Source organism: Oreochromis aureus, linkage group 15, assembly GCF_013358895.1.
Source record: "Oreochromis aureus strain Israel breed Guangdong linkage group 15, ZZ_aureus, whole genome shotgun sequence".
Classification (NCBI taxonomy): Eukaryota; Metazoa; Chordata; class Actinopteri; order Cichliformes; family Cichlidae; genus Oreochromis; species Oreochromis aureus.
The window spans coordinates 7,179,483-7,194,131 of NC_052956.1; positions in this window are offsets into that span (position 1 = coordinate 7,179,483).

Here is a 14,649-nt window from a genome sequence, read left to right on the forward strand (position 1 = left end):
CAAGGATCCAAGACATGTTGGATGCGCTGGGTGGGAGCTCCTGGTTTTCTGTGTTAAACCAGGGTAAGACGTACCACCAGGGTTTCTTGGATGAAGAAAGCTGCCCCTTAACTGCCTTCGTCACACCCTGGGGGCTCTATAAGTGGGTACACATTCCTTTTGGCCTGAGCTCCGCACCCGCTGAGTTCCAGAGGAGCATGGAACACTGTATGGCAGGCCTCAGAGACACTATCTGCCTCCCATACCTGGACGACAACCTGGTGCACAGCAGCAGCTTTGATGAACACTTGGAACATATCCGCCTTGTCCTCCAGCGTTACAGAGAGCATGGTGTTAAGTTGACCCCAAAGAAATGTGAACTGTTCAGGCAAAGTGTCAAGTCTCTCGGCAAGCTGGTAACGGGTGAAGGCTACACAGTGGACCTGGCAGAGTTGGCCCAGGTGATGGCGTTAAAGGAAAAGACACCTGCAACCGTCGGAGAGGTACGTCAAATGCTTGGTTTCCTCTCTTATTACAGGCCTTTCATCCCCAACTTCTCCCGTGTTGCCCATCCACTCCACAGCCTGCTTAGTCCTCCATCTTCTGAGAACTCTGCTCCAGTCTCAGCCGACAAGTCCAAAAAAAGGGTGAGGAAAAGTAAAGGCCACTTACCATCACGGGCGCCCATTCAGTGGGCGAGCTCCCACCAGGAGACATTGAACCAGCTTGTAGATGCACTTACAAGACCCCCATTCTCGGGTACCCCGACTTCACAGAGCCTTTTGTGTTACATTGTGATCCATCACAGGTCGGGTTAGGTGCTGTTTTGTATCAGCGGTAGCAAGGCAAGATGAGAGTCATAGCATATGGCTCCCGCACCCTGAGTCCAGCAGAGAAAAAGTACCACCTGCACTCTGGCAAATTAGAGTTTTGGGCCATGAAGTGGACGATTTGTGAATGTTTCTGGGATTATCTGTACCATGCCCCATCGTTCGTGGTGTACACGGATAATAACCCACTAACATATGTGCTCACTACTGTAAAGCTTAACGCCACAGGTCACAGATGGGTCGCAGAGCTGGCCAGCTACAACTTCACCATCTGCTACCGTCTGGGCAAGACCAACGCAGATGCTGATGGGCTGTCGCGAATGCCGCTGGACATTGACAGCTACATGAAGAGCTGTACAGCTGAAGTTGGACAGGAAGCCATAAGCGCATCAATGGAGTCTGTAACGGTGGAGGAGAGAGACCCTTGCCAAGGCGTTGGAGTTATCCAGGAGAGTGCTCTGAAGTTAATCAAAGATTCTGACACTACCCAGTCTTTTACACCAGACCAGATTCGCAGAGCCCAGGAAGCGGATGAAGTTCTGGCAAGAGTGCTCTAGTATAAGTCGCTGGGTAGAAGACCGAGTAGAACTGAGGTGAAGTCAGAGCATCCTGCTGTAGCTGCACTACTCAAGCAGTGGTTGAAGCTTCACATCGACCAGAATGGTGTCCTGCGTTGCCAAACATCACGCCGAGAGCAGCTACTGGTCCCTAAAGCCTATCATCCCCTGATTTTTAAAGAACTCGACCAAGACATGGGCCACTTAGGGGTGGAAAGGACACTCGACCTGATTCGAGACAGGTTCTACTGGCCGCAGATGGCGAAAGAGGTTGAACACTTTGTTGCAGAAGAATGTGAGTGTCTTAAGAAGAAGAAACCGAGTAAGCAGACCCGTGCACCTCTGTCCTCGATCCAGTCCACTTACCCATTCCAGCTGGTGTCCATAGACTTCCTTCACCTGGAAAAGTGTAAGCAGGGCTAGAGTATATACTTGTTGTCATGGATCACTTCATGAGGTTTGCCCAAGCCTATGCAACAAAGAACAAAGCAGCTAAAACAGTTGCTGACAAGCAACTGACCTGGATGACTGAGAACCTTCACAGACATACTGACAAGCTCTTCAATGACTTTGCACTCAAGTTCGGCTTCCCGACCAGACTACACCACGACATGGGCAAGGAGTTTGAAAACAAACTCATGGCAAGATTGAAAGAACTCTCTGGTATCCAGGGCTCCCACATGACACCCTACCACCCACAGGGTAATGGACAGGTGGAGAGATTCAACCGCACCCTGCTGTCCATGTTGCGGACCCTGGAGGACAAGGAGAAGGATGATTGGAAAGAGTCGCTAGCTAAAGTCGTCCACGCGTACAACTGTACGAAGAATGAGGCAACAGGCTACGCCCCATATTACCTCATCTTTGGACGTTCCCCACGCCTGCCCATCGACTTGCTCTTTGACCTGAAAAGGGATGAAGCTCATGTGGACTATGATGACTATGTTAGCTGCTGGAAAAAGAGAATGCAGGAGGCGTACACAGTGGCTTCTCAAACTGCTACCAAGGAAACTGCTCGAGGCAAAGCATACTTCGACAAGAAAGTTAAAGGGAGAGATCTTCAGCCTGGGGATAGAGTGCTCCTCGGAAATCTCACTCCTCGAGGTGGACCCGCAAAGATCCAGTCCTTCTGGGAGAACCAAGTCTACAAAGTGAAGGAGAGGAAAGCAGATGACAGTCCAGTGTATCTGATCAGCCCTGAAAATGGTGAAGGCAGAGATAAAGTGGTGCACAGAAATCTCCTACTGCCCCGTGACTTCCTACCATTTGAGAAGCCATCAACACAGACTGTTCAGCCCCAAAAAGACTCTCCAACTGTGACAAGGAAAAAGTTCAGACCTCCGCGTAGACAGCTGCAGCCAGGGAATGGCGACACATCGGATGATGACGACAGTGGCACCTACCAGTGGTACCTCAGGCCGGTTCCAGGGAGACGACAGAGGCAGACTCCGCTTAACCCTTTGGCAGAGTCCTTCCAGCCTCATCTGAGTCTCCACTGTCAAGAAGAGGATTTGCCACTACAGAGCGAAGAGGATTTGCCACTACAGAGCAAAGAGGATTTGCTACTACAGAGCGAAGAGGATTTGCCACTACAAAGTGAAGAGACTGTGCCTGGGCAGATCGAAGGCCCTGACCCTGACATTGACAGGCCACTGAGTGGTGATGCTATGACTGACATTCTAGCTGCAACTGGTGGTGAGACTGACTCTGTGAGGCAGCGACCTCAAAGACAAAGACAGCAACTGACTGTACTGAGCTATGACACTTTAGGTCAGCCAACTTTGGTTAAGAGGAACTGTACAGTGACTATGGCTCAAGTTATTGACTGTAATGGCTTCTGGAGACCATGGGCTGTGGGAGTGTGTTAAGGCTATGGTTGAATAGATGATGCAGACAGAAATGTCAGGAGACATTTAATTTTGTGGGGGAAAGTGTGGCACTATGTTAAAGACAGAGACATGAAAATAGTAGCCCCCCATTTTATTTTATACTCAAAGACACTTTCTTTTAGTAGGCCACTGTAATGTCAGTTTTACTGTTGTATAAGTTCCACCAGCAGAGGGCGCTCAGTTTCGTATGCATTGGTAGCTGACGCTACACTAGAAAAAGTAGTGTCAGTGGTGAAGAGGCAGGGTATGGCCTGCGTGCCAAAGAGAACTGATTGTCATCAGGGGCGATTTTAGCCCATTTTTGGGGGTGCTTCAGCACCCCCAAAATGAATCAAAGCACCCCCAAAGATTTCTTACTTTTTTTTGACAATATTTGCTGTTTGTGTGACACACTACTAAAAATATAAAAAGCATACAGTACTTGGTTGAGACGGAACATTTTAACAACAAAAGTATAGATAACCCCTCCCCCCTCCCAAAATGGTTTGTTCCAGCTCGCCCCCACTCTGGCTCTAGGGTCGTTGATGCCAGAGCGATGGTGGCTGAGACGCAGCGGAGCGGAGGTGGAGTGCCTGGATTAAAACAGGACATATTAGCAGCATTTAACCTTCAGTTACTCTTTATGTAGTTAGATAGGAGTCATGTTTCTTTTTAGCTGAAAAACATTACACCCAGGTAACCTGCAGTGTTGAACACTTGTTTTCCAATGATGTTTGCTACCCAACAATCCGTCCTACTCTGTAGTAAATTCAGCGACATTTGACCGTCCTGTTGCTCCCACTGAAATGTATACAGCCTATTTAAAATCTAAAACTTAAAATTGTCCGTAGCCTGCTGTTGTTACCACTGTCCTGTTTGAAATGGATACTAACTAGCTAACTGACTGAATGCCCATTAACCTTATAACTCCTGTTGTGTGTGTGTGTGTGTGTGTGTGTGTTTGTGTACAGAGAGACAGCCAGGTTCATAATGGATATAAGGAAGTTTTTTCAAAAACAGGAGCCACATTCAGGTAAAAGTGTAAGAACAAATGATCCATCAATAAAGGATAATGTTGGATCAGTGTTTCAATATTTTATATCTTTTATTAGATGTTCATGTGGTTTGGTTATTTGCCTTTTGGTTGAAAGTACACTGAGAGAGGACTTTTCGTTAGTGATCTTAATATTTTTTTTTTTCATATTAATGTAATTTTTTCATCTAATTGAATACAATCTATTTGTGTATGATTGTCAGTCCAAAGAGGGAGAGAGGAAAGAGGGGAACGTGAGGAGAAAGTACAAGGTCAGGAAGAACCAGGTAAGAAAACAGACAGGGAACAGTGACAGGCAAAACAGAAACTATTAAACTGACGAAGAGAAAAAACCTGATTTTACTCACACAATCAGGAAGTTGCGTTCTCCCTATATTAAAGCTGCTATACAGAATCTGCAAAACAAACTGTGTTGAAACATTTTTGACCCTCTTTAACAACATTCCAACATAACATTATCATTGATTGGGGAGATTAAAATTAATGATATATTTTTATGTGGTTCAGCCACAACTTTACTAAAACCTCAGCCAGTAATAGGTAGGCCAACTTTTGGACTGTCCAGTTGTCTGTATGCCTGCCGCATACAGACCTATGCGGCAGAGAAACACTTATCAGTGTTTCTCAAACTTTTTACAGTGTGTACCACCTGAGAAAAATGTCAAGCTCTCCCAAGTACCACTATGAAAGCATGAAACTCATAAATCTTACAGCACAAAATTAGTATTATTAAATTAGTTAAATTAGTATCTGCAGTAAAGATTTTTTCATACATTGTATACATTCTACCACAGGCAAAGTTGCCTCCATTTTTATAGTTTTTTATTAATATTTTGTAATAATTTATTCTGTTTTGGGAGTGTTTTTTATGTATCTGTATTATATTATACATACACATTAAAAGTGAATCTCTGTCCAAAATATGCACTCAGTTTACTTCTTACTCACTATGAGCATCATTTAAATAACCTTTATCAGATTTGATGGTTTTGTTACAGACTTCTCAAAATAGTGTTTTGCTTTTCTTTCACAAATGTGGGGGTTGTGTTAAAATGTACAAAACAGTGATGTCATTTTTTTGTGACGAGGACCCAGGCAGAGAGAGACTTCATGAATTTAAGAATCTTATGATTTAATAAAGAAATTTGCAGACTTGCACAAAGATGGTAAAATTATGATGACTGATAGCGGAGATGAAGACAACAGACGATGAGGACAGGGAGGAACAGGGGTTTAAATGCACCAAGGAGACAGTCAGAGGGAACTCGGGACAACTGGAGACATTTAAGGATGCATGGATTCACAGAGACAGGGAAGAAGTCTCATCGTGACGTGTAAAGTTTATCTTGCCTGGCTGGGCAGCTCTCTGGGTGCTCAGCACCCCCAAAGCTCTGATCCTAGAATCGCCCCTGATTGTCATATTTTTCTGTTTTTACAGGTAAGCTGGGTGGTTGATAATATAAAAAAGAGGTTCTAAAAGTGACAGACAGCAGTGGCGATTAATGATAAATGTCTTGTTTGTGGCGAATGTTAAGCTAGAGAGCTAATTTCCAAGTTGGTCCAGTTGTTAGCCTGTGCTCATTCAGTTGTTAGACTGTACCCAAAGTCTGTGATTTCCATACAGGTATTTTTTGGGTTAAAGTGACAATTAATATGTTTTGCACAATAAGAGAAAATGTCAATTGCTGTATGTTTAGTTCATGAAGAGTGAATGCTGTGGAAATATGTTAAGAAAAACGTTTATTTGGAAGAGATCTAGTTTAATAAATATAGTTAATAAGACAGGTTCATAAATAGATTAAAACAGTAGTAAAAACAGGATAAAACTGTAATGAGAGTTTACTATGGTGCTTGTGCATACAGTAAAATGTATTTTTTTGTGATTTAAATAGTTTATAAAAGTGGTGCATGTGAATATGAAACTGTATAAGTTACTTGTATAAAGTAATGTTAGCTACACTAGAAGAAGTAGTGTCAGTGGTGAAGAGGCAGCGTACGGCCCGTGCGCCAAAGAGAACTGATTGTCATATTTTTCTGTCTTTACAGTTTTCTGTAAAAGTAAATATGTTGCACCGGAGATGAGTTGGCCCATCATTTCAGTGGTGTAACATTTCTTTCATCACAAGGGGAAAAATACATCTCCAAAGAGCTTTCAGCATTGAGATATTACTTCTCTACCGACATCTCTTGACAAATACAGATTTTGAGTAATTCTGAACTTCTGTATTAACTGTTGAGCAATTTTTTTGGTGCATTGTGGCCAAATGATTAGAAGTAAAGGCATACAGGAGTGGATTCACAGCACTATTTACAAATGTTACTGATCCAAGAATGCGCCAGCTGTCTTCAAAAAGCTTCCGCAGGTTCTCATCATTTGAGTAAATAGCTGCCACACCCAGCACAGTTATGGTACGATATGGGATCCACAAGACAACAAAGGTCACAGTGATGCTGGTAATCAGTCTGGTGGTCCGTGGATTGTTGAAAAAGGGTGCCCGATTTACTTTTCTGTAGAGACTGATGTATGAAAAAACAATGGCACACAGTGACACAGTTCCTACAAGAGTCACTGTCAACACCACAGCCATCCTCTGCCCCTTGGAGGTGTATTGACTACTGCATGTTAAATGGTGCAGTTTTGCCACCAGCTGTTGAAAGACTAAAGCAGGAGTGAACAGCTAACCAAGGAGACTAGATGTTTGTGGTGTGTTTCAGTGTGGAATGTTTTCCCAATTAAGAACTCGGCAAACCTCTGACAGGCCCATGTTGAAGCAAGTGCCTCTTTTTCAATCTGAGCATATTGCTGCTCTGTCATGCTGAGACAGCTTGAAGCATGTGCTACCAGTTTCCACCCTAAATCATCTTGCTGCTGGTGAAGCACCACTCCTATGCCATACAAGGAAGAATCAGCTGATATGCACATTTCAGCATTTGGGTCATACAGAGCAAGCCCTGGGGGTGTTGTCAGTTCTTTTTTGATGCCATTAAAAGCCTACTGCTGACTTGGCCCCCATGACCACAGGTTAGACTTCCTCACCATGCCCAGCAAGCATCTCACCTCAGTTATGTTGCTAAAAGAAAAGAACCCATATTATAATGTTAGTAGTTTTTTATAAAGGTAGAAGTCTGCATGCATATATACTGGACTCCCTGATATGTAGATTAACATTTTACATTTCTCTACAGTTCAATTGTTTTAACCATCACACCATACAAGCTCACACAAAAAGTTAGCCTTTAACCAAAAATTAAAGACAAGTGTAAAATATTAAAATCACAAGTCATGCAAAACTAGACACCAAATAAAAACAAACCATCATTCCCCTGCACGACTGTCAAAGGAAAAAACCTTAGAGAAGCAAGAAACACAAACTCAAGTTATGGCATGTACATGGGCGAGGCTTACTGCGTGGCAAGACACAGGCAAGTCGCGCAGAGCCTCAGTCCGTTCTTTATTTTATAGCAGAGAATAGATTACACAGCATCTCTAGGTGGAGCATACGTAATAGAAAAACATCTCTAGATATGGTTATCGCATGAGTGGTCGTTATCCATAAGACAAGAGGAACTAGTATCTTTTGTCATATCAGCTTCAGGTTGGAACTGTCTCTGCCTGAGAGTGTGTTACTTTGTAACTTCCTCACGCATGCTTCTGTTCCTTAATCTGTAGGTTACAGGCACATCATGTTTTCACAAGAAATTATACTTAAGCAAAATAAAGGTTATCAAAGTAAGTAAATGTAAAAATCTCTTAACAACGACATTCCTTCAGACGCTTTTCTATGAAAGGTAATCTGCCACCTCTCTCTGGCTGTACCTTATACACAAGCCTTGTATTCCTCACTTGTTCCAAAACCACATTCAGCTCAGCATCCCAGTAAGTACAAAGCTCTCTCTCCTGATATCAATGACAATGCTATAACTAAAAGTAAAAAAAACAGCAATCCTTGAATATAGAATGCTTTAAAAATAAACAAGAATTCAGCAAGACAAGAAAAACAAAACAAGAAAAGAAATCCATCATGACAAAAAAGAAAAGAAAACGGAGATTATGCTATATGAAGTAAATATATAAAGTAAAAATTGTTTGCATGTTCAATTCAGTTTAATGTGTACATCGATTCTTTTTAAAGCTTTTCCTTATTTCTTTTCCACAAACATGTAATTCCTCTGTCTGAGGACCAGCTGTAATCGGCACATAGCTGATTTGAAGGGGAGATGTTGCTTAACCTCAAAGTTTATTGTTACACCGGCAATCGCCAACAGCTTTCTTTGATAAATACAGCGGATGGCACACCGTGTGTATCAGTGGGATAGAGGAGGTTTTTTGACTTAATTTCCCAATCAGCTTTTGTCACTGAGTTGCTTCTTCTGCAGTGAGAGCTGTGGACATAGTTTGGGAAATTCTGAATTTCTGTATGAAAAGTTGAGCAGTTTTGTGGCACAGGCTGGACAAACGATTAGAAGTAAAGGCATACAGAAGTGGATTCAGGGCACTGTTTACAAATATCAGTGCTCCAACAATGTCCCCAAAGTCATCACAAAACTTAAGCAGTTGCTCATTCTTTAAGAAAATAGCTACCAAGTTCAGTACATTCATGAAAAGATATGGCACCCACAGGACAGCAAAGATCACAATGATGCTGGTAATCAGTCTGGTGGTCTGTGGATTGTTGAAAAAGGCTGCCCGATTCACTTTTCTGTAGAGATTGATGTATGAAAAAACAATGACAGAAAGGGACACAGATCCTACAAAAGTCTCTGTCAACAACACAGCCATCCTCTGGCCCTCGGAGGAATAGTGAGGTTTGCAATATGTCAATTTCTGATCTTTAACTAGCTGTTGAGCAGTTAAAGCAGGAGTGGACAGGATCATTGCAACCAGCCAGAGCGGAACCAGCAGCATCCTTGCTTTTACCTGATTTAAACTCCTCTGCAAGTATACCACCTGAAGGTATCGCTGGACACTCAGCACAGTTATAGTTACTAGGCTGACATAAAGACTGCCATACACAAAGTATGTTATGAGTTTGCAGGGCACCAGGCTGAAGGTCCAGCTATAGAGGAAAGAGTAAATCCACAGAGGAAGGGTAACCAAGGAGAGCAGATCTGACACAGCCAGACTCAGCATCAAACTCTGGCTCAGACTGGACATGTTCTCCCAGTTTGGCTTGAGAATGATGACAGCGATGTTTCCAGGGAATCCCAGCAGGAAGCAGATGGACAGCACTACTGCAGGAACCAGACCTCTGGAGTCCAAGGAAGGATGAGGTGAATCCCCAGGAGAGGATGAGATGTTAGAAGTAACCGTGGTGGAGTTGAATTGTGCCATGCTGCAAACTTGCTGATTGTTGTGCACTACACAAGTGATGATGATGATAAATGTGCAGCCACATGAACAAGTCGTTACTTTTTATGAAGTGAAAGAGGAACTAATAATAAAGATACTGTGATGCTGATCCAAACATTTGCATTCATGGTTTCAGGATTTTTGCATGACGCTTTCTATACATCTTTGCATTTATTTCCATTTATTCAGAGAGCACCAGCGTAAAAACATCTAGAAACATAAATTAAACTTTCACACTTTGATGTCATCAAATTGTAGATTTTCTACTTTTTTGCCATTTAACATCATAGTAGCCTAGAAATGTGGGTGGACAGCTATGTTTTTTTTGTTGTTGTTGTTGTTTTACAACAAGGACAGCATTTAGTGGGAGCTGTGGATGTGTTTATTTTATTTACAGTTGGGGATTTCTGGATTTTTGCATTTTTGTATCTAAGCATATTTGCATGTCTTTCGCTAACTTTCACATTAGCTTTTTTAGACATACAGTGGAAAATGAAAACACATCAAATTCAATAGGTGTGTTTTTTTAAAACTGGTAATGCAAATTTACTTCTCATGGATTTCACACTCTTTGAGGCTATTTTTCAGCTCATAACTCCAGAGAAATAAGTTCTATAATTTATAATACAATCTGGCTATATTAACCTACAACCAGAAATGAATGACAATTCAATATCTTGATGCGCACTTAATAAACCAGAATAAGAAATACCTGAAAGTTGATTCCTTTCATCTCAGTGCCATATTTTCAGTGGGAGAAATGTTTGATTCCTCATCCAAGTGTCTTCTTCAGACTCAGCTGATTATGAACATTTGCATAATAACCGCATAATAATTGAAGTGCCACCATTACTCAATAATGAGCTACGAGCTCATTATTAGCTCATTCCCTCTCCTATCCTGTTCATCTTAGCCTTGTCTCTGTCTGTTCTTCCTACCATCACCTATATGTAGTCTGTCATGTCTCCATGCTTGTTTATTTTTTGTCTATGCCAGTTTGTGTGTCTTAGCATAAACACTCAGAGTTTGTCTGAGTGTTTACTAGAGACAAAGACCATATCTATAATCACCCTCTTGATTATCTGAACCTCCAAAGAATGTTATTTCTCCTGAGCTAATCCCTCCACTAATCTCATCCTCAGGGTGAGAGCGGGCAGGGCCCAGCTGACCTCTGCACCCATACCTGTTCCTCGGGTGAGGCGGACCAGGTTCCAGCCAGTCCCTGAACCTTTCCTAGTTCCTAGGGTGAGGCTATCCGATACCCAACTTGTCTCTGCAATTCTCAAGGTGAGATCAATTGGGGTCTATTCTGTCCTTAAACTGGTCCCTCTTCATAGGGTGAGGTTAACCAAGACCCAGGAGGTGAGATGGTGGTTTATCAACTTTGCTCAGTGGCAAACACATCTGATGCTTTGGTGTATCAGAACTGCAGTGCCGGTGTACCAGGTGTTTACATCTGAGTCAGACAGGAAGCAGGACATGCAGGCAGCAAAGGGAAGTGGCAGAGGAGGGTGGCTGGGGTATTTTCAAGGCGTAGGTGGAAGTTAAGAAGTGTGAGCAGAGGGACTTAAATGATGCAGTGAGATTCACACCTATTAAATATCCTGAGATCTGCTACTGGATCCATGAAGTCTAAAGCAGTGGGTTTATGGGAGGCAAAGACCTGGTGTGACTTTGCAAGAAGCTCAAATTTAAGTGTTGTGTGTTTAAAAACAACTGTCATAATATTGGTGCTGATCATTAAATTCTTGAGCCTAAAAGCTTTATATAAAACTCAAAGCAACATTTTAGTAGAAATGTTGTATTGGAAGCCAAATAATTCAAATGTCTGTCCAAAACAAGTCACTCATCCAGCTGGACCCAAAAACACCATTCTGGCCATATTGCTCCATCCAGTTGGTCAGCTGGGAAATCGAGCTCAGCAATGCAGACCTTCCCAAGCTGGAAATGCTTGTACTTTTTGCAATTGGCATTAAAAACAGCTCCTGATGCTCTTTTAGTCAATTAAGTGAATTCTGATTGTGAAAGACATGATCTATATGAATGCCAGGCTTTTTGTGTTGTTTTAACTACCATTTTGGAAAATGTGACACCTACAAAGTTTTATTTTGTTTTAAGAAGTTATTCATGTAAAAGGCTTTATGTCATTGCAATATGTCATAGATTTTTTGTTGGGGTTATGGAGATTGCATCAATACAAAGGGGAAGTAGCATTGCATAGCTCTGCATAGCTTTGCTGGCTGCTGCAAAGCTCCCGTACATCGTTAGAGTCGCTTTTCAACGTATGGTTGGAAAAGCGACTCCCCATATACGATGGTAATGATAAGCAGGTTAGTTGCAGTGTTAATACTACTGCACAGAAAGATTTTTGAAGCTGGACAACAGCTGTCACGGTCCTGGGTCTGTGACCCAGTGTTTTGTGTTGTTTATTATTAATAGTGTTTGCTTTAGTGTTATTTAGAGTTCTTAGTCTTTTGGTTTCTCTCTTTGTCTTCCCTGTAAGCCGTATCCCCTCGTCAAGTCCGCGCCTCTGTGTTATGTTTCCTGTTTTACTTTGAATGTCTGCATCCTATGTTAATGTTTTCAGTTTTGCTTCCCCTTGGTCTTGTCATGTTTGATTACTCCCAGCTGTGTTCTACTTCTGTGTCTCGTTCCCTCGTCATCCCTCTGCGTATTTAAGCCCCGTGTTTTCCGACCTCCCTTGTTCCATGGTGTGTGTTCTACCTTTTTAAAGCCTCGGTCGTATTTCCACTTTAAGTTAGTTTCTGTTTATTTTGCTCTTGCGCAATAAAAGCTGAGTTCACGTTTGCCTCCTGGAGTCTGCATTTTGGGTCCTCCGTTCCTGTCTGCCGCACACAGTCCATGGCAACAGCAGAATTTATTTACAGATTTACTGTAAATAAGGAGACTGATTGACTGTAATTACTTTGTAGATTTATACATAAAACACAACAAAAAAAGGTAATCAAGTTGTTTTAAAATGTGAACATGATTGAATGTAATGTTTTTTGTTAAAAGAATGTGTGGAAGCAAAAGGAACATGGCTGAAAGAAAGAAAAAATGGTGTAAAATTCTGTTTAAAAACAAGATGAGGAAGAGCCTGCAGACTGAACGGATCTCCTGTCTCTACTTTTGTGTTTAAAAAATAAAATAAAATAAAAATAAAAGCCCAAATGAAGGCCTGTAACGACAAAGTCATTAATGGACACAGAAGTAGCTTTTCAAAAAAAGATAAGGAGAATTCATTTCGGCTGCAATGTTGTTTTCTTAGGTAAGACATAACCAGTCAGTTGGGGGTTTTTTTCTGTTTTTTGTTTTGGCTCATACTGCCATGAAGTATCAAAGCCTCTACTGCGATCTAGTGGTAAAGCATAATATCGCTATACAAGAGGCCCACTTAAAGCGATGCAGATGATATTTTAAGCTGAAGTGTAAATAAGCTAATAAAATAACAATTCTTCAACATATCATGAGGCATTTCAGTGGAAGAACAAGGCAGAGCTTTGTTGAGATTTTCCAGTGAATACAATCACAGAGGCGGTGGAAGAATGGAAGTAAGAGAAGCTTTCAAAAATACAAATAAATTTCTCTGAAAACTTTTCTGAAGGAAGAACAGAACACACACAGGTACTTTGTAACTGTGCCAGATATAGTTGTACCTTTACAGGTTTTAGTTAAAAAGTTAAGACGTGTATAATATGATGCAATGTAAATAAACAAAACAAAACTGTTCAACAGTATGTAAAAAAAATGCAAAATTAGTTCCACTTACACCAACACTAACCAATTACAACAAGTGAGGTTAGTCTCATTTACTGCATCAGTATTAATAATACCATGACATACAGAGTTACAGCAGACAATTTAAGTACCTTTTTGTGTTGTTTCTACATTTACATATGATATTACTTACATATAGTATTTGGGAAATTTACTTTATTGTTGAGTAAGGCCATTCTCTAGTTAGCCAGCTGATCTCATCAAATCCTCACAGATAAGCACAGAAACATCATCAGAACTGACAAACATTTCTCTAAGAAATATTAAAACTATTACAGAACATTTTCAGCTATGGTGAAGTCATTTTTCATTGTGTTCCTACTCTTACCAGGAAGAACATACAGATACTTCCTCTACTTCCTCTAATTTTAATTGGTCTTTTAATTCTTTCAACATTTGCCTGCTTCCTTGTCAACAAACATCTATTTTCACATCTCAAGCTTAAACCAAAAATCATCAATTCATTGTGACAAATAGAGAGCACCCTAACCTATATGTAACAGCAGGAGAAAAATCCTTTGACCAAAAGATGCCTTTTCCAATGTCACAAGGGGAAAAATAATTCCCCTGAGAGCTTTTAACATTGAGATGTTGCTTCCGCACTGATATCTGTTGACAGAGTCAGATTTTGGGAATTTTTGAACTTCTGTCTTAACTGTTCAGCAAGTTTTTGGCGCAGAGTTGTCAAACGAATTGAAGTAAAGGCGTACAGGAGTGGATTCAGGGCACTATTTATAAATGTTAGTGCTCCAACAATGCTCCAGCTGTCTTCACAAAACTTCAGCAGTCCCCCGTTTTTCAAGGAAATAGCTGCCACACCCAACACATTTATGGAAAGATATGGCATCCACAGGACAACAGAGGTCACAATGATCCTGGTAATTAGTCTGGTGGTCTGTGGATTGTTGAAAAACGCTGCCCGATTCACCTTTCTGTAGAGACCGATGTATGTAAACATTATGACAGAAAGTGAAAGAAATACTACAAGAGTCTCTGTCAACACTACAGCCAACCTCTGGCCATCAGAAGAGTGTTTATTTTTGCATTTTGTCCAGTGTTGTTGTTCTAACAGCTTTCGAACTACCAACTCAGGAGTGGACAGGATCATTGCAGCCAGCCAGAGCGGAACCAGCAGCTTCCATGCTTCAACCCGATTTAAACTCCTCTGCAGGTGAACAACCTGAAGGTAACGCTGGACGCTCAGCAGAGTCACAGTCAGCAGGCTGCCATA